The sequence below is a fragment of the Culex quinquefasciatus genome, chromosome 2 (genome assembly GCF_015732765.1).
Source record: "Culex quinquefasciatus strain JHB chromosome 2, VPISU_Cqui_1.0_pri_paternal, whole genome shotgun sequence".
In the NCBI taxonomy this organism is placed as follows: domain Eukaryota; kingdom Metazoa; phylum Arthropoda; class Insecta; order Diptera; family Culicidae; genus Culex; species Culex quinquefasciatus.
In genome coordinates, this window is record NC_051862.1 from 199,451,992 (window position 1) to 199,475,821 (window position 23,830).

The 23,830-nt window shown below is 35.2% G+C and overlaps 1 protein-coding gene and 2 non-coding genes across 3 annotated transcripts in view; 2 read left to right on the forward strand and 1 right to left on the reverse strand.

The window, feature by feature from the left end:
* The window catches only part of LOC6053417 (lachesin), a 304,414-nt gene that overhangs the window by 147,334 nt on the left and 133,250 nt on the right, over positions 1-23,830 (forward strand). The gene's annotated exons all lie outside the window — the stretch shown is intronic.
* Trnad-guc lies at positions 18,801-18,872 on the forward strand. The gene has a single exon. It is a non-coding gene; the product is annotated as a tRNA-Asp (tRNA).
* Trnar-ucg lies at positions 19,002-19,074 on the reverse strand. The gene has a single exon. It is a non-coding gene; the product is annotated as a tRNA-Arg (tRNA).

A 23,830-nucleotide genomic window follows, 5' to 3' on the forward strand; every position in this document is an offset into this window, starting at 1 on the left:
GTGTTACAAAAAAAGATTAAATCATAAGTATTATAAAAAACAAAAAATAAAAAGCTTTGCAAAAAAAAGCAAAATAATCCAAATGACTAAAAGGCCATTTTATAAGATCATCCAAAATGGATCAAAATGACATAAAAAATCACCTCGCGGGCCGCATTTTGCCCGCGTGACATACTTTGATCAATGGGCTTGTTCTAAGATTTTGTTCTACTATAGCCCTGATCTTGATCATGCAATGATCAACAGTCAAGTCAGAAATGCAAGGGACTCGATTGAAAGTTTTTCTTGATACCCAGATATGGGAGAGAATCATAACGTTAATGTCAAACACCCTTCAAAGCTTCGTTTCGCAAAGAAAAATGCCTATGCAAGCCATGAGATAGTGAAAATATTGACAACCGGAAGAGATTTTTAAAGCAAACAGAATCCAAGGGACCGTCGAGGAAGAGATCCTTCAAGCAAGAGAAAATATCGAGGAATAAAGACAATCGAAGTATGCAGTTTGATGGGACTGAAGAATTCATCGATAGATGGAGCAATATTGATATCGAGAAGATCGACAGCCAGAGAGTCGACTGTAGTCAAAAAACGAATACAAAACGAACAAATTTAAACAAATATAAATAGTGAATTATACAAATCAAACATTAAATATAACTTTAATTCTGGTCAATTTAAAGTAATCAATTCAATTCTTATCAATTGCTTATAAATTTCAGCCTAACGGTGACAATTTGCTCACTTTTTGGCTGAAATAAAAAAAAAAACACAGTAAGTATCAATTTCAACCATGTTTAAAGAATATTTTTCAGCGAAAATATGTTTAAAAGCGCTATTGAAATACAATTTATTGAAAAAAACGTTGATGGATATGGTGTGTCCTACCTCAGCTCATGTTTAATAAATATATCCTGAGAAAAGTATAACCGACTGAAAAATAACTCAAAGATAAATTGTTATCCCACAACATTTTCCATTTTTTAATAAAATTTATATCACTTATTTTTTTCGAGATTTATTGGTTTCACTTTTTTTTTCTTTTAAAACATTTTTAAAATATTTTAAATTGTTTAAAATAATTGTGTTTAGCTAATTTAAATAAACTAAATTTTTGTACTACTTAAGTTTGAATTTATACATTGGAAACCGAACCTAAAGTTTTACGATATATCGTCAGTTGAAAACTGAGAGCATATTTCACAATATTAAATCTTTTCAGTGGCTATGGCTTTATCTCAGCAACTAATTGTCGGATGGATAAAGTCTGAAAAGAAAATAGTAGGATTTTTTTCTGAGCTTTTTAAAAATATGTTATGAACACCTTTTATTCAAAGAATATTTTTTAATTGCAAATTGCATTTTTTTAAATTAAAGTTATTTTGGATTGCAAATTTATTTTCATCAGAAAACGATTTTTTAGATTTAGTGCAATCAAATTTCCCAAAGTGATTCTAATTGAAATGACATAATATAATTTTGCTTTGTGATCACTGGTACGAAGAACTTTTTCACAGTCGTGCTATATAACTCAAATAAATACTTGGGATTGTAAGAAACTGGTAAGATCCGAACATAAGAACCTTCACAGCAAAGCTCCACTGCAAATTTCCGCAAATTAAACACCAACATTCTTCCGTGACTAAACTGCCGCACTAGTAAATTATAATTAATTCATTCGCTCAAATTTACAACTTTTTTCCACAGCCATTTTTTTTTCCTTAAACTCCACTACTCATTTCACTCCCACCCACAAACAAAAAAAAAAAAAAAAAACAAACCACAAACTTCCTCTATCTCTCATCCCTCAGCTCAATATGTTCACCTTTTCCGGGCTTTTCCCGTCCCACCCACGAAAGCTCCTCATCATCATCAACAACTTGTTTGTTTATTAAAAGTTTTTCCTCCCACTTGGCCTGCGCCTTAATTTTCCACAATCCCTCCCCCACCTCTTTTCCAGCAAATTAAACCAAAATGTGTTGCTTCTCGGAAACTGCCTGCTCTCGTGTCTATCCGGGAATCATCAGCATCCTTCGAGCCTGCCACTGGCAAGTAGTGGAAAAGATTAAACATAATTTATACCGATTTTCTCACCACCCACACCAACACACCCTCACACTATGTTTAAACTTCCTTCCACGTGTTGGCTCATTTGTTGAAAAGAAGGGAGGAATTTGGGTGGGAGGTGAAGTCAGATTAGGGAGTTGCTTTACACCTGGTTTTTCGCGCCTCCAAGAACTTTACAGTCTTGCGGGAGGGGATTGGGGGGTTTGGAGGTCGAAATCACTTCTCAGAAATTGAGTGGAGAATCACGAGCAGGTGCTTCCGGTAGTAATCAAGGTGAAGGGGTAAAGTGCTTGCTTTAAGGGTAATTTTGCTGTGGCGACATGTGTTTGAAAAGTGGGGATTTGTAAACATTAGAAAATATTAAAATTTTAAAGAGAAATCTGAATAGAAACAAAGCGGAGAACAGAAAAAGACATCATTACAAATTAAGAAAAACATTTTCGTTGAAATTAAAAAAAGGATTTGAAATAAGAAGAAAAGGAACTGAATAAGATTGAACAATTTAAAAATAAAGAACAAAAAGATTATAAATCGTTACAATTTTTACGAAGAAAAAGAGCAACAATATTGAAATTGAAAACATATAAGGATCAGAAAATTAAAATAAAAATAAAGAAGAACAAAAAAACCACAAATAAAAAATAGAAAAAAAGGAATAGAACAAGTATAAAAAAAAGAATTGAATTGGGAATCGAAACTTTAAAATTTATCTTCCTGCAAAAACAAGCCACTTTATCAATTTTGAAATCCCCACAAATCAACAGCCCCCGCGGAAGACGCGCTACTTAATGAGACTTGCGCAAATTAATTAGAACTCACATAATTCAGCTTTCCTCCGCTGAGAAAACATATTTGCGTATCAAAGTCTTGCATACCAAAAAGCAACCTTTCTCGTATGATCATTAGGGTGGGTACGGATTTTGAAAAGTTCTCAGATCAAGTTCTGGTGTGGTTCCTCTTGTAGGGCATACCCATAGGAACTCTCACGCCAAATTTCAGCTCATTTGGTTGAAAACTGGCTTGTCTCAAGCGGGTTCAAGTTTACATGGGATTTACTATGGGAAATTTTGAATTTTCGTTCATTCGCTCCTACAGGCCTGGGGAAAACATGTAGAAACTTCTAGGATGGCCAGAAATGAGCGGAATCGTCTGGAGAACAACTTTTCCTAAGAGACCAGGTCGATTCGTTCAACCCCCATCGAGCTCAACGGCAATACATCCGGGGTTTTCGGAACCAACGGTTTTCACCAGAAAAGCATCAAATTTTCCTTAGCATGCTATGAATGTTTCATGAACACCGCGACGCCACATGTCAAACAGCTACCACGTGGACTAGTATCGCCTATAAAAATTACTTTTTATTACTTTTTGAACTATAGAATTATCATTTATGGTGATTCTGATACTATTTAGCTGTATTCTAAACCTCCAAACAAGAAAAAAAAAACTGTTATGGTGCAAATTTTACAATCACGTGGTAGCTGTTTGACATGTGGCGTCGCGGTGTTCATGAAACATTCATAGCATGCTAAGGAAAATTTGATGCTTTTCTGGTGAAAACCGTTGGTTCCGAAAACCCCGGATGTATTGCCGTTGAGCTCGATGGGGGTTGAACGAATCGACCTGGTCTCTTAGGAAAGTTGTTCTCCAGACGATTCCGCTCATTTCTGGCCATCCTAGAAGTTTCTACATGTTTTCCCAGGCCTGTAGGAGCGAATGAACGAAAATTCAAAATTTCCCATAGTAAATCCCATGTAAACTTGAACCCGCTTGAGACAAGCCAGTTTTCAACCAAATGAGCTGAAATTTGGCGTGAGAGTTCCTATGGGTATGCCCTACAAGGGGAACCACACCAGAACTTGATCTGAGAACTTTTCAAAATCCGTACCCACCCTAATGATCATCCCCGGAGACCTTCGGAGTGGAGTTGTGGTGGGGAAAACTAAATTAACGCCACCTGATTATGAATAAACTTTTCGCACTATTTCAGATTACGCGTCGTTTTCCATCATAAGCTCTGCTCGTTTCACTTGCTGAAGGCCACAAGCCGGTAACGAATATGAGCGCGCGTTGGAATTTACCTGCAGAAACGAGCTGTTCAGAGTGGGGTGTGTGTATGAATGCGATTAGTCAACGTCAGAGGAACTAATTAACGTGTGTATCCTGTCGGATATGTACGACGACGACGGTGACTACGAGTTGGAATGTCTAGTCCTGTGCTTGTTTGTGGTGCAGGTCTACAGAGCCTCAAGGGGGAAGTTTTCACCGTGGAGGGGAGTTGGTTTGGTGTTTTGAAGGTGGCTTTAAGCTTATTTCAGACAGTAGTACAATTGAGACGCCTAAACTGTTGGAAACATTTGAGACGTTAGAACTTCTAGCACGAGTTTATCGAAAATTTTAGACGCTCAATTTGATGAGACGCTTAATCTGTTAAGAATCCAGAACATTTGAGATTCTTCAAATGATGAAACACCAATTCACAGGTGAGACACTGACACAGGTGAGACGCTTAAACTGTCAAGAATCTAGAACATTTAAATACTCCATGTTTTGAAACATCAAATCATTTGAGATTCAAAAAATATGAGTCGCTTGAACATTTGAGACGCTCGAAAATTTAGAAACTGCTGAGATATTGCAACATTAGAAACCATAAATATTTGAGACATTTAAATGAATTTCTCGAAAACTCTAGACGCTAAAACTGATGAGACGCTTAAACTGTTAAGAATCAAGAACATTTGAGATACTTCAAATGATGCAACGCAAATTCATTTGAGATGCGGAAACTGATGAGACGCTTAAAACGTTAAGAATCTAGAACATTTGAGATATTTCAAATAATGCAACACCAATTAATTTGAGACGCTGAAACTGTTTAGACGTTTAAACTGTTAAGAATTCAGATCATTTGAGATACTTCAAGTGATGAAACACCAATTCATTTGAGATGCTGACACAGGTGAGACGCTTAAACTGTCAAGAATCTAGAACATTTAAATACTCCATGTTTTGAAACATCAAATCATTTGAGATTCAAAAAATATGAGTCGCTTGAACATTTGAGACGCTCGAAAATTTAGAAACTGCTGAGATATTGCAACATTGGAAACCATAAATATTTGAGACATTTAAATGAATTTCTCGAAAACTCTAGACGCTGAAACTGATGAGACGCTTAAAACGTTCAGAATCATGAACATTTGAGATACTTCAAATGATGCAACGCCAATTCATTTGAGATGCTGAAACTGATGAGACGCTTAAAACGTTAAGAATCTAGAACATTTGAGATACTTCAAATAATGCAACACCAATTAATTTGAGACGCTGAAACTGTTTAGACGTTTAAACTGTTAAGAATTCAGATCATTTGAGATACTTCAAGTGATGCAACACCAATTAATTTGAGACGCTGATGAGACGGCCAATCTGCTAAGAATCAATATTTCAGATACTTCAACAGATGAAACACCAAATCATTAGAGACGCTAACATTTTGAGTCTTTTGTACTTTTAAGACTCTAAAAAAAATGGTAATGCTGCGATGCTGCAACATTTATGGCACGAAATTATTTGAGACGATGAGGGATTGAGGGATACTCCAAATAAATAAACACCAAAACATTTGTGACGCTGGAACTGCTAAGACGCCAATAATTTGATTCACTTGAACATTTGAGACGCTGAAACTGATGAGAATGCTCGAAAATGTGAAATGCTGATTCGTTGGTGACATTAAAATATTTGAGACTCTAAAATGAGTTTCTATACATTTTAGACGCTTAAAGTACTATTGCGCCAGAACATTTAAGATTTTTAAATTTGTGAGTTAATAGCTCAATTGAGACGCTGAAACTGTGGAGACGACAGAACATTTGATTCACTGATATTGTTGATAGGTTAAATATTTGAGTCGACTGAACATTTGAAATCCGGAAATGAGAAACCAGAAAAATAATCAAACACTGGAATTTCTGAGAAACTATGACTTTCGAGACTATACACTCGAGTTGATTGAACATTTTAGACGCCCAATTATTTTAGAAGCAAAGGCTATTGAGACGCTGAAACATTTGAGTTATTAAATTTTGAGACGCTAGAATATTTCAGTGATGAAAAAATGCTAAAAAAAATCCTGGCTAAAAACATTTGAGACGCTAAAAGTGATGAGTCGTTCAAACTACTGAGTTGCTTTAATATTTGAGATGCCAGATCATTTCAGACTCTCGTTCATTTAAAACGCTGAAACTGTTGAGACGGTAAAACATTTGATTCCTTGAAACTGTTGAGACGCTCAAATATTTGTGATACTAGAATATAGAAACACTTTGACACCTTAAACTATCAACTATTAGAGAAGCTGACTGTTGAGACGCTAAAATGTTTAAGGCACTTAAACTATTGAGACGCTCGAACATTGTATGCGTTTTTTTTGCTTTGATATTAAAATTCCAAAAACAAAAAAGTTGAAACGATAGAACATTTGATTCACTAAAACTGTTGAGACGCCTAAAAATTAGAGGCACTGATTATTTGAGAAGCTGGAAATATTGAGACGCTAAAACATTTAAATCACTAAACTGATGAAACCTGAAACACTAAAGCCTACGAGAATCAGAAATTGATGAGACGCTCAATCTGCTAATGCGCTATAATGATGAGACACTTGTTCATTTAAGACGCTGAAACTGTTAAGACTGTTAACATTGAACATTCGATGATCTGAAACTGTCGTGACCCTAATTTAGAGGTGCTCGATTGTTTTTAGAAGCTGACAAGATTGAGACCCTAAATTCGTTCAGAATCTGAAGAACGTTTGAGACACTCGTTTATTTAAGACGCTTAAACTGTCGTGACGCTTCAACATTTGAGACGCTAGCATATTATGACATTTTAGTCTCTCATACATATGAGAAGCTGAAACTATTGAGACGCTAAAACATTTAGTAATATGATACTGATGAGACGCTTAAACTGCTGAGCCACAAGAATATTTATGATGAGACGTTAAAACATTTAAGTAACTGAAACTGTTATGATGCTCAAACAATTAAGATGCTCGAATATTTGAGAAGCTTAAAGGCTTGAGACGCTTAATTGATTAATGAACGTTTAAGAAACTTTTGAAAAGCTAGAACATTTCAGGCTTTGAATCATGAGACGCTTGATATTATGGGACGCTGTACTAGCTGAGACGCTACAATGTTTGATCCACTGAAGCTGTTGTGACACTGAAAACTTTTGAGACACTTCAACTGTTCCAACGCTAGAGTTGCTTCAACATGCGAGCGCTTAATCACTTGAGACGCTCGATAATTTATGACAATTGGTAATTTGAGACGCTACAACTTTTGATACGTTTAATCATTCAATTTACTTAAACCTTTGAGACGCTAGAACATTTGAGACGCCAAATCACTTAAAACGTTGAAGTCGTTGATACGCTGAAACTTGTTGAGAGACTAGCATATTTCAAATTTTGAAACCTGAGACGCTAAGACATTTAAAGTGCTCAAACTGTCGAAAAGATAAAATATTTGAAACACTAGAGCTTTTGAAACGTTGAAAATGTGTTGATGATCAAAAATGAAGCTCTTGAGACTCAGAAACATTTCAGAATCTCAAACTACTGAGACGCTCAAGGAGACGCTAGAACATTTGAAGTCTACAAAAATGGAAACTTAAAACTTAATAAGTCAAAATATCTGAGACGTTCTAACTTCTGAAACGCAATAATATTTGAGACACTGAAACTGTTTAGACGCAAGAACATGCCTAGAGTTTTTTTAATAGGTCCTATAAACATATAAAAGACAATAGATTATGGAACATTAAAAAAAAAATGTCGAGGTTTAAGACGCTGGTAAGACGCTACAACATTGGAGATACTAGAATATTTAAGTCACATGAACTATTGAGACGCTAAATCAAAAAAGACTGTAGAACGTTTGAGATGCTAAAACTTTTGAGACTTTAAAACCTTCGAGACGCTTAAATGGTAGAGACACTAACAAACTTTATTAGTTATAAAATTGAGGTATTTAATAAATTGTGAAACAAGATCATTAGAAAATCACGATTCTTCTTCTTCTTCCAAATTCCCTCAACTCCACAGTGCGCAACTCTGTCAGGCTCAGTCAAACTCCCGAGGGCCATCAAACTGTGCGAATTCCCTGCCCTCTCTCCCCCCTGAAACGACGTTCTCCTCATCATCAGTTTGTTGTCATTCGCGCCCACCAGAGCGTTATCAATTCAATTTCGGCACTGGATTTGCACCATATGAGTAGTATCCCGTGTTTGTGATTCTGGGTGGTGGTGGTGGTGCGGAAGTTGTTTGTTTTCGGTTACCATCAGCGGTGGTGGCAATGTTTGTCCCACCAGGGATGATGAAAATACATACTAATTACCAATTTCGACTGTTTGTGTGGGTGTGTGTGCTCGCAGGTATTTGCGCTTGTACGTGTACTTTTGGAAATTGGAAAAGTTGATTAAAGTTTTTCGAGTGTGGCTGGTATCTCTTTGATAGCGATTTTGTTTATTCTGGTGTTTGTAAATGGGGCAAGAAATGTCGTATTGGCATCTGAGTGATTGTTGATTTGGTTGTTTTTAAAACTACCTTCAAACATGGTTTAATGAGTTTGAAAATCCCAGCTCTAAATAAACATCTCTCTAATTGCCAACCCCTAAAAACCAAAATCATAGCCCTAAAACTCCTCAAAATCAAATTATACCACCAGTTAGGCTTCAACACCCACTTGACACCCTGCCCAAGTTCGAACATCCAGCCATTAATTATACACGCAAAATAATTCCACCCTTAATTACCGAACGGACCGCCTCCGTTTCGCTTGAACTCCTCCCAGGGATCCTCGAAGCCATCCCGCAAGTCGTACACCACAAGGCAAAAATCGACAAGGCCGTCCCACCCTAAAAAAAAGAAGCCAAAAAGGACCTTTTCACTTCTGTTTATGCGGGTGAGAGTAAATCATGACACTTAATTTTCATAATTTGCCGTTCGTTATGCCGTGATAAAAGAGCACTTTATCTGGGGACTCCCTGTTTAGTGTCCACTTGTAGGCGTCTCACCCCCCCTCCTTGTCCCATCTGCCCCGGTGGAAGAGGCCACTTGGACAAACTCGTACACACACTCGCTAGGTTCTTTGCTTCTTGTGGAGAGGCAAGTTGAAGACCCGGAGTGCTTCTTGTAACAAGTTGTTCCGCAGCTGCGACCCTCGGGGTAACCCTCGAGTGACCAAAGGGTTAGTTTTGTCTCAGTTTGAAGAAAAGTTGTCTCAAGTTATTTTTGCCCTTAAAATTGTTTTTTGTTGTTGTTGTTTCAAAGCCCTCGCGATTTTGACGTTTGAAAAACGTTTCAAACTTACTAAATGTTGTCCCAGCTTATATCAAAAGGTGCCATTTTGAACAAGTTTGTCTCATAACTTTCGTTAACCAAATTTATCTTTTTTGTGTCTCAATGTTGTTGCAATCTAAGTTTTCATTTCTTTGATGTCTAAATTTTTCTACAAGCTGACTAAACGTTGTCTCAACTTAAAACACAGGATGTCCGTTCGTACACGTTTGTCTCAATGTCCATTTGCCCAATCTTGTCTCATTTTTGAAATTTGTCTTTAAAATTGGCCTAAACATTTTCTATTTAATTTCTTCCTAAGAGATATGCAAGGGTTAACCTACAAAAAAGAAGCCTTCCACTATTCCGAATAGGCCTGCTCCTCTCAATGAACAGCATAGTTCCGTTATCAAGGCAAACTCAAGCACAACACTGTACTCAAGGATTCAAGTCATGTACTGGAGAGTTCCTCCTACCCTCCCTTTCCGTTAGTCCTTTGGGCGAGAACTAAAAAGGACAAAACTAGCCGTTGCCTTGGGTTTCATTCGGCATTCTGTATAAACGAGAAAACATAAATATTCCAATAAAGCTGTTGCTGGACAGTCGCTCTCTCCCTCTTTGTTGGGATTGTTCGTGCGGAAAACGTTGAATCTGGAAGAAAGTCAGAACATTTGGAGATGTGCTTTAACATTCAAGATTCAAGATTCAAGATTTGTTCTATTTTTTGAAATTTTTGAACAGTTTTTAAATATAGCAGAAAATGGCGTTCGTAAAATCCAACCTGACCAAAAATCCTAGAAAATTCAAACAAAATTCCTTTCAATATTTCCGATCCTATTTGTAGAACCAAAATCATGCCAAACAATGAGAGCATAAAAGCTTTTCCCACCCTTTTCATTTACCATCTATTTATTCTATTTCCGAAAACCTACTCGAACAATAAAACCAAAACCAAATCGTCCCACCGCCAGTTTGGCGCGCGCGAACGGAAAATATTTGAATCCTGCTCCGCGCTAACTTAACTGGCCCGGGTTTCCGCCAAAAAACCGCAAGGACCCTCTGCTGCGGGGGTTGAAAAAGCTCCTGCCACGAAGGCTTTCGCTCCCAGTTGAATGGCTCCCCCTCTCATTTGCTGCATACCGCGTGGGCAATTGAAGCTTAAGGGGGAAGGTAAGAATGAAGGTTCAAAAGTCAACTTCTTTCAAAAAAGTTCAAACTTGAAAATAAACCTTCAAAAGTAAGAAGATTTAACAATCAACGTGAAAAACTAGATTGTAAAAAGAGTTTTTTTAACATACATTATTTTAGAATCTAATTTAAACATTTTCCAAATTTGAAATTATATTTTTTTCCAATTTTCCAATTTTCCAATTTTAAAATTTTCCAATTTTCCAATTTTCCAATTTTCCAATTTTCCAATTTTCCAATTTTCCAATTTTCCAATTTTCCAATTTTCCAATTTTCCAATTTTCCAATTTTCCAATTTTCCAATTTTCCAATTTTCCAATTTTCCAATTTTCCAATTTTCCAATTTTCCAATTTTCCAATTTTCCAATTTTCCAATTTACCAATTTTCCAATTTTCCAATTTTCCAATTTTCCAATTTTCCAATTTTCCAATTTTCCAGATTTCCAATTTTCCCATTTTCCCATTTTCCAATTTTCCAATTTTCCAATTTTCCAATTTTCCAATTTTCCAATTTTCCAATTTTCCAATTTTCCAATTTTCCAATTTTCCAATTTTCCAATTTTCCAATTTTCCAATTTTCCAATTTTCCAATTTTCCAATTTTCCAATTTTCCAATTTTCCAATTTTCCAATTTTCCAATTTTCCAATTTTCCAATTTTCCAATTTTCCAATTTTCCAATTTTCCAATTTTACAATTTTCCAATTTTCCAATTTTCCAATTTTCCAATTTTCCAATTTTCCAATTTTCCAATTTTCCAATTTTCCAATTTTCCAATTTTCCAATTTTCCAATTTTCCAATTTTCCAATTTTCCAAGTTTTCAAATTTCCAAATTTCCAATTTCCTAATTTCCAAATTTACAAATTTCGAAATTTCCAAATTTCCAAATCTCCAAATTTCCAAATTTCCAAATTTCCAAATTTCCAAATTTCCAAATTTCCAAATTTCCAAATTTCCAAATTTCCAAATTTCCAAATTTCCAAATTTCCAAATTTCCAAATTTCCAAATTTCCAAATTTCCAAATTTCCAAATTTCCAAATTTCCAAATTTCCAAATTTCCAAATTTCCAAATTTCCAAATTTCCAAATTTCCAAATTTCCAAATTTCCAAATTTCCAAATTTCCAAATTTCCAAATTTCCAAATTTCCAAATTTCCAAATTTCCAAATTTCCAAATTTCCAAATTTCCAATTTTCCAATTTTCCAATTTTCCAATTTTCCAATTTTCCAATTTTCCAATTTTCCAATTTTCCAATTTTCCAATTTTCCAATTTTCCAATTTTCCAATTTTCCAATTTTCCAATTTTCCAATTTTCCAATTTTCCAATTTTCCAATTTTCCAATTTTCCAATTTTCCAATTTTCCAATTTTCCAATTTTCCAATTTTCCAATTTTCCAATTTTCCAATTTTCCAATTTTCCAATTTTCCAATTTTCCAATTTTCCAATTTTCCAATTTTCCAATTTTCCAATTATCAAATTGTCCAATTTTCCAATTTTCCAATTTGGGACCAATTTTGACAATTTTGACAATTTTGACAATTTTGACAATTTTGACAATTTTGACAATTTTGACAATTTTGACAATTTTGACAATTTTGACAATTTTGACAATTTTGACAATTTTGACAATTTTGACAATTTTGACAATTTTGACAATTTTGACAATTTTGACAATTTTGACAATTTTGACAATTTTGACAATTTTGACAATTTTGACAATTTTGACAATTTTGACAATTTTGACAATTTTGACAATTTTGACAATTTTGACAATTTTGACAATTTTGACAATTTTGACAATTTTGACAATTTTGACAATTTTGACAATTTTGACAATTTTGACAATTTTGACAATTTTGACAATTTTGACAATTTTGACAATTTTGACAATTTTGACAATTTTGACAATTTTGACAATTTTGACAATTTTGACAATTTTGACAATTTTGACAATTTTGACAATTTTGACAATTTTGACAATTTTGACAATTTTGACAATTTTGACAATTTTGACAATTTTGACAATTTTGACAATTTTGACATTTTTGACATTTTTGACATTTTTGACAATTTTGACAATTTTTGGGGATCGCAGTAAGCTATGGTCGCGTCCGGTTTGTTTGATTTTTCGCTCCGCGTTTTTTTCGTCTTCTGAGGATTTCCGTCAAATTCTTATCGGCTAGTTCTAGATGAACTTGCCAGTGGCAGTGGACAAGGTGGAGATGTTGGAGATATCCGGGATTCGCGTTGCGTTGCTGCATGTCCGGGAAGACGTCGCTGACCTGGGATAGAGCCTCATTCGCGCAGATGACGAGGAAATCTTGGCTGATTTGATGCGGCCAGATTGGCGGCTCCTAAGAACTTAGGAGCTGCAGGTTGGGACACAATCTGGCTGTGTCTTTCGAAGATTTTAAGATTTGCTGATTCTTGGTGAGAGCTTTCCATCATTATTTGCTAAATGATTATATTCCCTTATATTATTATATAAATTATACTATAAATTCAATAGCCCTCCTACCCCTTCCCGACTTTCCCATTCCTTAATCCCATTTTGCCCAATTCCACTTCCCCCTAAAAATAAAATTATCTGCCAAATTTACACTAACACACCACACCTAACTGATCCGGAGCGTTTGGTACGGTATGTCCACGCATCCTTCCTCCCCTGTAGATTCTGTGGAATGTGATCCGTTCACAGAATCCTCTCTGCGGTAAACACAGCGCAGTAGGGCTGGCCGCTTTAATTTTTGTATTACATTTTCGGGTGATCTCGGATGTATTGCAATTATTAATATTGACAAGAAAAGTGCTTGGGGCGTAATCTAATCACAAGACTTTCCAGCATGCTTTCATCGGACTGGCTGCGTTTGTGTTAGATTAGATTAGATTATTAGATTAGATTTTGACAATTTTGACAATTTTGACAATTTGAAAATAACTTTGAGTTACCCCTTAATCTAATCTAATCTAATCGAACACAAGCGCAGCCAGTCCGAAGAAAGCATCCTGGAAGAACTTGTGGTTAGATTACGTCCCAAGTTCTTTCTTGTCAATATTAATAATTGCAGTACATTCGAGTTACCTCGAAAATGTATAGCAAAAATTAAAGCGGCCAGGCCTACTGCGTTGCATTAACCGCAGAGACAGATTCTGTGAACGGACCACATTTCACAGAATCAACAGGGGGAAGGATGCGTGGACATACCGTACCAAACGCTCAATCCGAAAGTTGGGTGTGGTGTGTTAGTGTAAATTGGCAATTATTTATATTTTAGGGGAAGTGAAATTGGAAAATTGGGGTTGAGGAAATTGGGATTGGGGAAATTGGGATTGGAGAATGGGAAAGTTAGAATGGGGTAGGAGGGTTATTGAATTTATAATATTATATTATAATAAAGGGGAATATAGTAAAATAACAAATAATGATGGAAAGCTCTCACCAATGAACAGCAAATCTTCAAAAGACACAGCCAGGTGGGGTCCCGATTGTCAGACCCCAGATTCTTGGCTGTTCCGCTTGCCACCGCCAGCACCGTAGTCTGCTCCGTCGTCCTCCTTTTCCACCTCTTAGGGAACTTGCCACGCGGCTGCGTTCCACGTAAAACGGTGCCGGCGCACTAATCCGTGCCCCACGGCTCCAATTCTCTCGCGGGATTTTTACCTTGACGGGGACCGTTCACGCTGTGACCGAGGACCGCCTCGCTAACTGCGCTCGCCACCTTCTCAATTCGGGCCAGGGCCCGCATGCTTCCGGTTGTTGTCTATTTCCCGGTCGAACCATCGCCACCCTGGTCCTTTGGGAAGTTTCGACGGACACCCTGGAACAAGCACCAGTCCTGATTGAACCGTCCTCCTCCAGCACCACGATCCATCCATGTCGAATGTGAGAAAACTGCTTCACTTCCCGACGACTTGAACACATTTTTTAAGACTATTCCAAAATTGGGAAAAATGACGCGGAGCGGAAAAAAAGTTCCGAAAATAACTTTGAGTTACCCCTTAACCTCGAAAGTGGGTGGTTTTCCATTAATTTACCTCCCACCACTCACTTCAAAAGCCGTGGTGGGGGCGATCCAGAATTGTGGTTGGTGGCTTTGCTGGCAACAAAAACAGGTCGAGATGGAATTAAAACACTTGCGGTTTGCTAGCCACAGAGATTACTGTAGCAGCAGCAACAGTCAGTGGGTGGTGGTTTGTGAGGGGGTGGTAAAGAAAATGGGTTGCGGTGGGAAAAGCGCGACTTTTACCGGATTGCAACGCCCGATGGTGAGCGTTGATGAGGGGGAAAACAAGAGTTGAAAGAGGTTTCCCATTGTTCTGTGGGCTGCATTTGAAAAGCTTTAAAATTTTAACGACACTAAATAGTGGGAGAGGGATTTTTTCTTTCTTTTGCGGTGGCATTGAAATTTATGACCTCTGATTTCAGTGCAATGCTTTTCCAAGTGGGAATTCATCAGCTTTGAACAAAAAGCTCTCATCTTAAAGCACAACGAAACATCTCTGTCCCTTGGGGCTCTGAACAAATAAATCTCACAATTTTCAAGGAATCGAAATAAACTCAAATTATCCCAAATCGATTCCCCTCTGAAGAGCACGCCCTGCCCAGATTGTGCCCCGAAACCCACATTAAAAAATAAACAGCGTCTCCACGGCAGCTTTTCCACCTATTTTTGGCATTTCCGCCCCTGCGATTTATGTTGTTTGCCCTGGCCAGCACTCGCAGCTAATCCTAAACCTCAATCGTCTTCTCTCTCCTGGAAAACAAACCCCTGGCCAATAGAAATTTATTTTTATTACCTTTCGATCTTTCCCCGATAGCATGCCGGAGGTCCAGCGTTGCAATTCCCGGGTTTCCCCGAAGGGACGACGAAAAATCGTAAATTTTCCCTTTGTTTGCCAAGAAGGACATCGGTGGGCCAACTTCTTGAAAGTGCGGACCTCAAAACTGACGGTAGTCACATGTGTGATGTGACCTGGTGCCAATTCTTGAGGCGGCTACCAGCAGCAGCAACGGCAGTTTGGCGATAAAAATAAGATGAACTGGCGCAAATACAGTGGTGGAGAGTAAATAGAGCCATTTTTGGGAGGGTAATCCCACTAGCAGTTCTTATAACCTTTCTTGTTTTTGTCAATTTCAACTACAAGAACTGTTACAACCCTTTTCTCAAATAAGAAACATTCCAGCAAGATATAGAGCGAAAAGTACTTTTAAACGATTGAATTCCCTTAAGAGGCTCGTAAATTTTAATGGTTTACCGAGGGCCCAGCCAACCAACCGTCGTGTCAACTTGAGGCACAGGGAGCAATATATACTGCTGTCCTCTAGAAGACTTGGATGGTCAGCAGACAAACCACACACAATTATTTTTTGTTTGGCTCAAACTTTTTTATGGTAAATTTTCTGAACTTTAAAAAAATATTTCAGAAATGGTCACTCATGGTCACTTTTTTTTTAAATCGAAAAACTGAAAATGTTTCACTGAAATCAAACTTTTGGTGGCAAAAAAAGCGAGACATTTTGTCTGTATTAAATCTGAAAAATACTTTTTGAGTCAAAAATTCAAATTTTCATTATAAAAGGAAGTCAAATAAATTTGAAGCATGAAATCAATTTTTTTACAAAAATCACTATTTTACAAAAAATCATAACTTGGTGGCAACATTTTTGACAATACTTCCCTATGGCAAATTCAAAAGATAATGATTGCAAAATTCCTTCAAAAGTTAAAATTTTTCGAATGTCTACGTACAATTTTTGTATGGACAGCTGCCAAAATTGAATTGAGACTTATATGGGTGAACCATTGGTTCAAACACAATATGGCTTCTTTGGTCATATGGAAGGCCCTCACAAAGTTTGAGCCAAATAAAAAGTAAAGAAAATAAAAATGGTCGAAATCGGTCTATCGGTTTTAAACTGGTTGAAGATCTTATTTAATTGTATGACCTAATCTTATCAACTAGAATCAATTTCAACCATGATGATGGTAACCAAAAAATACATTTAGCATTATTAGTTTGTCCCGCTATAAAAAAAATAAAAAATTGTAAGCTGTTTATACTAAAAAGCAATTAAACTATTATCAAAATCTGTTAGAAATTTTTGAATAGTTTTTTTTTTGAATAAAAATTGTTTCGAAATTTTGAAATCAACCTCAACACTTCTTTTCGACTACAATTTTTTTTAGAGGTAATTTTAAAATTTCGAAAAAAAAATTTATTCGAAAGATCCTTCTACTTCAACAACAACCATTACAATTGGTATACTGCCCATGTTCGCATAAATGTCCCATATGCAAAAACAGCAAGCTGAGAAAAACGCATTTGAAGTTTGTCCCATACATAAGGCTACGTGTCAAGTTTTCGCGAAAAAACTGGATTTCCTCCTATTTTCTAGAACAAAGTACTGGATGTTATAGGCTCTTTCGAAAGAGCACACAATTTTGAACCAAACTGCATCAATGACTCGAAATCGATGAAAATGCATATGGGACATTTATGCGATCAGGGGCAGTATACTCTTCAAAACACATTTTAAGAGATGGTCAAGCATGGCCATGACTTGTACAGGTGAATAAAGACACGCATTTGACAAAAATAATTATAATCATTGATTAGAGTAGTACTTGAAATCGGTGAATGATTAAAACTTTTTTATTTTATATTTTAAAAAAATAATGAATAGTTCGATTTTATACCGTAATTTTGGAAATTATCATTTATTTCTTTAAATTAACTGCACTGAGGTTTTTTTGTCATCAAAAAAAATCGCAATTATTTTTTTTGTGCAAAAAGCCAAATTGAAAGCTTCTTCCAGCTTCCAGCTCTCTCAAATATTTTATTTTCAAAATTTTAAAATGAGCCCTAACATTTGATGTAATAGAAAATCAGTGATTTAATCCATTTCAAATGTCATGTTTGATTTGAAAAATTAGTTAATATTTTTATTGAAAAAATAACGGTCGATCAGAAAATCCGATTTTAGGATACAGGTTTTTTTTTATATTTGGCAAGTTTTTTGCTGGGACAGCTGACAAAAATGTACAGAGATTTGTATGCAGGGTTACCAGGTTGCCAGATAACTTTGAGAATTTTGGATTTTGAAAGTATCAGCAAAAATAAAAATTTACACTTTTCTGTTTCTGATATTGAAAAATTTCTCAAGATTTTAATTTTTTGCCAATTTGTAATAAATGTTTGATCGTTTTGTAAAGTTATACATTTAATTTAAAAACGATGATTTTTTGATTTTTATTCAAGACTTTGTGTAAGTAATATTATCTTAAAACACAAAATTCAATTCAAGTATTCTTTTTTTACTTTTCAAGTCAACCATCACCTGGATTCCCTTTTTTAAAAAATGTTAGATTTTTGAATAATTTTTGTGGATGAACCAATAATTATGGAAAACGTCTTTTTTGGTCTAGAACAAATTAATCTATATTTCAATCAAAAATGTATTTAAAAAAATCGACCAACGTCTCTCAGAATCAGGGATGCCATATGATTTTTTTAAATGTCTGTGAAAAAGTCTGTGTATGTCTGTGCCTTTGTCTTAAAATTCAAATAAATCAATTTACAGTCATAAAAATCTATCAAAAATTGTGTTTTTAAGCATTTGAAGACTAACGAAATAAGTTTCGATTGATATTTTTACAAAATAACAATTTAATGAAGTTTTTAAAAAGTCTGTGCACCTCAAAAAATGTCTGACACGAGCTCAAATGTCTGTGAAACACAGACAAATCTGTGTATCTGGCATCCCTGCTCAGAATTACCAATTTTTTGTCAAAAACTAGAATTTTCATTTTCAAATGCCTATCAATTCTGATGTTAATTGAATTGATTTTTTTTTACAAATTGGACTAGCCCCAGCTGATCCCAATCTCAATCTCTTCAAATTTAAACATACAATTTGGGAAATTCTCGTTTGATGTTTGGCTGGTTAAGGGTTCGGTCCTTATATTCTTCCAATTAGATGTGTAGATTTTCACATGCTTGCTGTTCACTTACTTTACTATATATTACTTGATTTCAACTGAAACCCCTTTTTTAATCCAGTATTTGAACGTCAAAAAGCTAATATGCCAACGTTAGGTGTTCGATGGAAATATATGCTCGCTGCACCAGCACTATGAAAGTCCATCTAATCTTAAATGCTACAAATCCAGTAATTGAACTGACCTAACCATCAATTCCTCGATAGTATAGTGGTCAGTATCCCCGCCTGTCACGCGGGAGACCGGGGTTCGATTCCCCGTCGGGGAGGGTTTTTTTTGACGCAATGTTATGGAATAAATGTTTTTTTGTAACATTGATTTTTGCGAAAATCGATAGTAAAATTTGATTGATTTGAAATAAAGAGCTGTGCAATCGACAATAAAAAAACATTTACATCGACCGTGACAGGACTCGAACCTGCAATCTTCGGATCCGAAGTCCGACGCCTTATCCATTAGGCCACACGGTCACTTATTTTGTTGCTCGAATTTTAGTCGCATGATGATTTTTTCTTTTGATGATTTTTTGATCAGATTCAATAGGGACGTGGCGTTACATCGTGCTGCCACCTGGTTTTTTTAAGCGCAAGAGTGTAAAAGTGCTGAGTCATCGTCTAAAAATAGACGGCGTCCTATCTCGCCCAGCAAAATGAAGTCGATAAAGTAGTCGGTTTCGATGAGCAAAAGTGGAAAATGTGGTCTAAAAATAGCGACGCCATCCCCCTATTGTACCGTTATCTGGGGCGAATTGGGACTGCTGTTTTAGCCTCGTTATTGTACATTATTTCAATATTTTTTTAGTGATTCCAGTTAAAACAGTGGTATTCGAGTGGTTGTTTAACAGTTTGCTCAATAAGAAAAACATTGTTTACTAGCAATCGCGTCTGGTACCTCCATCAAGATTTTTTTCGAATATGATTGCTAACAAGTTGACCAAATCTAGTTAGAATATGGCACTTCCAATTTAAGCAAATTCATAGGAAAATCCAACAAACAATTTCAAGTTCAAATGTTTTTCAACAGTACAGTAGAGTTTAAATGAAATTCCTATTAGACCGCAACAGGAATGTATGGCATCCTGTTCAGATTGTAAGACAGAGTGTTTAGCAACTATTTGATTTTACAAAGATTTAAAAATGAAAGAAATTATGTTTCATAATTGAGTTGAAATCTTAAAAGAGCCGAAGCATGCCCAATCGAAAAGAAAATCAAAAGGTTTTCCCAAAGGACCAATATTTCCAAAGTGCTTCAAGCACAAACTTCCTATACTTTTCCCAAGTTGCACACATCAAGCTCAAATCGACAATGTATTATCCTGAGCTGTTACTCCCTGGCAAGCATTTCAACCTGTACTCTCCCAGGAATTGACCCTTAATCCTTCCTCCCAAAAGAAAAAAAACGAACTCCTACAAAACGGGAACAACCCGCTTCTGCTTGTTCGATAGTGCGAAAACAACCCTTCATTCGAAGCGCGCGCGCCCCGGACCTTTTGCGGAGATTATTTCCACCTCAGAGGAAATGGCCCCCAAATTCCGATAGCGCTGTTTCCTTGCCGATTCAGGGAAATGCTACAGAAATCATGCTAACGAAGCTGCTCGCACACCGACGGATCCACCTGGAGGGGGGGGGGGGGATATGTCGATTTGCTCTCTCCAAACGCCCCAGGGTCAGCGCAGTGAGCACCTGAAGCATGGAAAACATCCCGGAATAAAGGGTGGATTAATTTCCCTAAGAGAAAAATTGTCTGATTTTTTGGAAATTTTATGAAATTGCCAAAAAAAATTATTTTTCATTCCAACAATATTAATTTAAACAAATTAAAATTACCAATTTAAGAAAGACAACACATTTTCAACCGAAAAAGAACCAGGTTCGCTTCTGGTCCCAGGTGGAAAGTTAGCAACCAAAATGCTGTTAGAATGAAGAAGCGAAAAAATCTGCACGCGGGGAGATTCCGGGAGGATCTTGCCACTTAGCATCACACGATGAAAGATATATGGCCAAACTATGGATGAGTTTGGCGATTTTTTCTCTCCTGCTACCGCTGCTGCTGTCTATGTTTGCAAATTTATTGGGAGCAAAATATTTTCATCTGCATGCAGAATGGAGCTGCTGCTGGCTGGTTGGATTTTTGCTTTGGGAATTTGGAATTTTAGATGTACAGGCCAACTGGTATGGAAACTCTTTTTTTTTTTTTTTGAAGCAGATGCGATGGCTTCTGGGGGTTGCTGCAGAAAACTCGGGAGTGAAAGGCCACGTATGCATTATTAATTTGGGATCAGTTACGGGCAGCTGGGAAGTGATGCCAAACGGGAAGGTTTTTTTTTATTCACTTGAAAATATGTTGAAGAATGACACTCGGTAGAATTGGGAAATGCAAATTGGTGGGCCAAATTAGCACACCTTGCTGACGTATTTCGCAGATGAGCAATTCTACAACCAAACCCGGAAATGGTTTTTATTAATATTTTTTATTTGGCTCAAACTTTGTGGGGGCCTTCCCTATCACCAAAGAAGCCATTTTGTGTCATTGGTTCACCAATAAAAGGCTCCATACAATTTTGGCAGCTGTTCATACAAAAATGGTACATAAATATTCGTATCTTTTCAAGGTCTTCGGCAAAGTTTTAGGTATTGATGAGGACTGTTGAAAAAAAAGGTACACGGAAAAAAAATCATTTTTTGATTTTTTTTATATGTTTTAAGGGACAAAACCCCGCAAATTTTAAACCTTTCAGAAGTAAGGACCAAAATGTTGCCGACGAATTATGATTTTTTTTTAAATTGTGATTTTTGTAAAAAAATAGAATCTTGTACTTATTTAACCTCATTTTTAAATCTAAAATCGAATTTTAAATCGAAAAGTACTTTACATTTTTTTTAATAAGTGACATCCACCGTTTTCATAATATTTTAATTCAAAGTAAATTTTTGCCTGATAAATTCCGGTTTTCTGGTTTCATAAAATAGTGTCCATGACTGTCTATTCTTGAAAATATTTCTTGAATCAAGACTAACATTTCAAAAGGGTAAAACATTCAATATTAAAGTCATGAAATTTTCGAACTTTAAGAAAAAAAAAATTCAGGAATGGTCAATCATGGACACTATTTTAAAAAATGAAAAAAAAATTATTATTATTTTTTGGGATTTTTTTTCATCAGTTTTTCCGTGTGTCTATTTTTTTCTGAATAGTCTACAACTTTGCCAAAGACAACAAATCATCAAAAACATATATATATTTATATATATATATATATATATATATATATATATATATATATATATATATATATATATATATATATATATATATATATATAAATTTAAATTACAAGCCATGGTCTCAACATTTGAAAGAAAAATATGTGTTAAAAAATATATTTTAAACCTGCCAAGTTGTTTTGTAAACATTAGTTTTCAAAATATGCAAGTATTGAATTGATTTTTTTTTCGTCGAAAAAAAAAACTTTTTGCGGTACTGTACATTGGATTTTCACAAAAAAAAAAAATTTTATTGGTCCCAAACATGCTATTTATGATTTTAAATGCAGGAAAATGCATTTCTAATTGTTTTCAGTTGGTTAGACTTCTATTCCCCTTGAAATTTTGAAGTATTTTGGGCCGATTTTGAAGAGGGGATATTTGCAACGGCCTTATAAAAAAATAGTTTTAAAATTGCTACCATTTCCCAATGCTGAACTTTCAAAAATCGTGAGTCATGTCATTTTATGGGAAATTTAATTTATTTTTCAAGTGTGAAATTATCCAGAAGCGTAATTTTTAAATTTTGAACAAAAAATTTAATTTAGAGTGTTTTTTCTAGGGTTATTTTTTAGAGTGTTACAGTTTAGTACAAAGTTGTAGAGAAGACAAATTTTTTTTTTGGGTTTTTAGAAATTCTTAATTTTTTTTCAATGTTTTGTGTGAGTTTCCGGAGAATTGCCAATTTTTATTTTATCAATTAAGAAATGATGAAAAATGTCGAAATGTTAATATGTTGCATTCGACGATTTAAAAGTTTGAAATTTTATTTTTCTCACGCGAAAATTTGGTTATGGTTAGACTGTAGTTAGAAGAGGTAGAACGTTTTAACGACTATTAAATTTTGTAGTTAATTAATCGATTTGAAAAAAGCCGAATAAAGTTGAAGAAATGTGCGCAAAATTGCCTTTTGAAAATAAAGCATATATTTAAACTTATTTTGGAACGAGTCGTACATTTATCAAAATAGTTGGATAAATATGACGAGTGCTGAAAAAATCAAGTTTTGCAACGGTTAAACCGGATAAACAATTTTGCAGTTCCGGAAAACACAGTTTGAAATAAATTTTCAAAGTTAAAGAATAATTAATTATTATACTAGTATATTCCCGGGCAGACGGTAATAACAAAATTCATGCCATTTCAATAACAAATACTGTTGAAATAACAGAAATTGTTATGGAATCTTCTTGAAAAATATTTTTTTGCATAAGGGTATAATAACAGTTTATGTTATCATAACAAAATTTGTTATTGGTCTGATATTGGTTGAAATCCAAAACAACTTTGGAATAACATTTCTTGTTATGGAAGAATATCTCCAAATGTTATTGGGATGATCGGATTAGTTGTTAAAATAACAAAAAATAATAACAAAGATTTGTTCGAAGCATAACTATAAATGTTATTAGTCTGTTATTACAATAACAATCGAATAACAAAAAATTCATAACGACGAACAACAAACCTTTTTATAATGACATATAATGTTATTGGCCTAGTATTTTCAAATAACAAAAAATGTTATTCCCAAGTTATTTCCGTCTGCTCGGGTTGGCTAAGAAAACTTCCCAATTTATTTTTCATTTCATCTAAACTATTGTAAATTTTTCTTTTCTATTTTATAATAATCCTTCTGGAATTCCAAATATCTAGACCAGCATTTTGAAATGACCAAAGTAAGCATTTTTAGTCCATTCAAAAAGTAACTTTTGATTTAAAAAAATCAAACTAGTTTTATTGAAAAAAGAAGAAAAATTTCCCAAAAGAGGCATAATCAAACATTGTAAATCGAACGAACAGTTTCACAGTGAAAAAAATAACTTTACACTAAATTTAAATTTGGAATCGAACCCCGGTCTCCTGCGTGACAGGCGGGGATACTGACCACTATACTATCGAGGAGTCGATGATTAAGGGTGTTCAACAATTTCATCAGTACTTTTTATTTTATTTTTTATG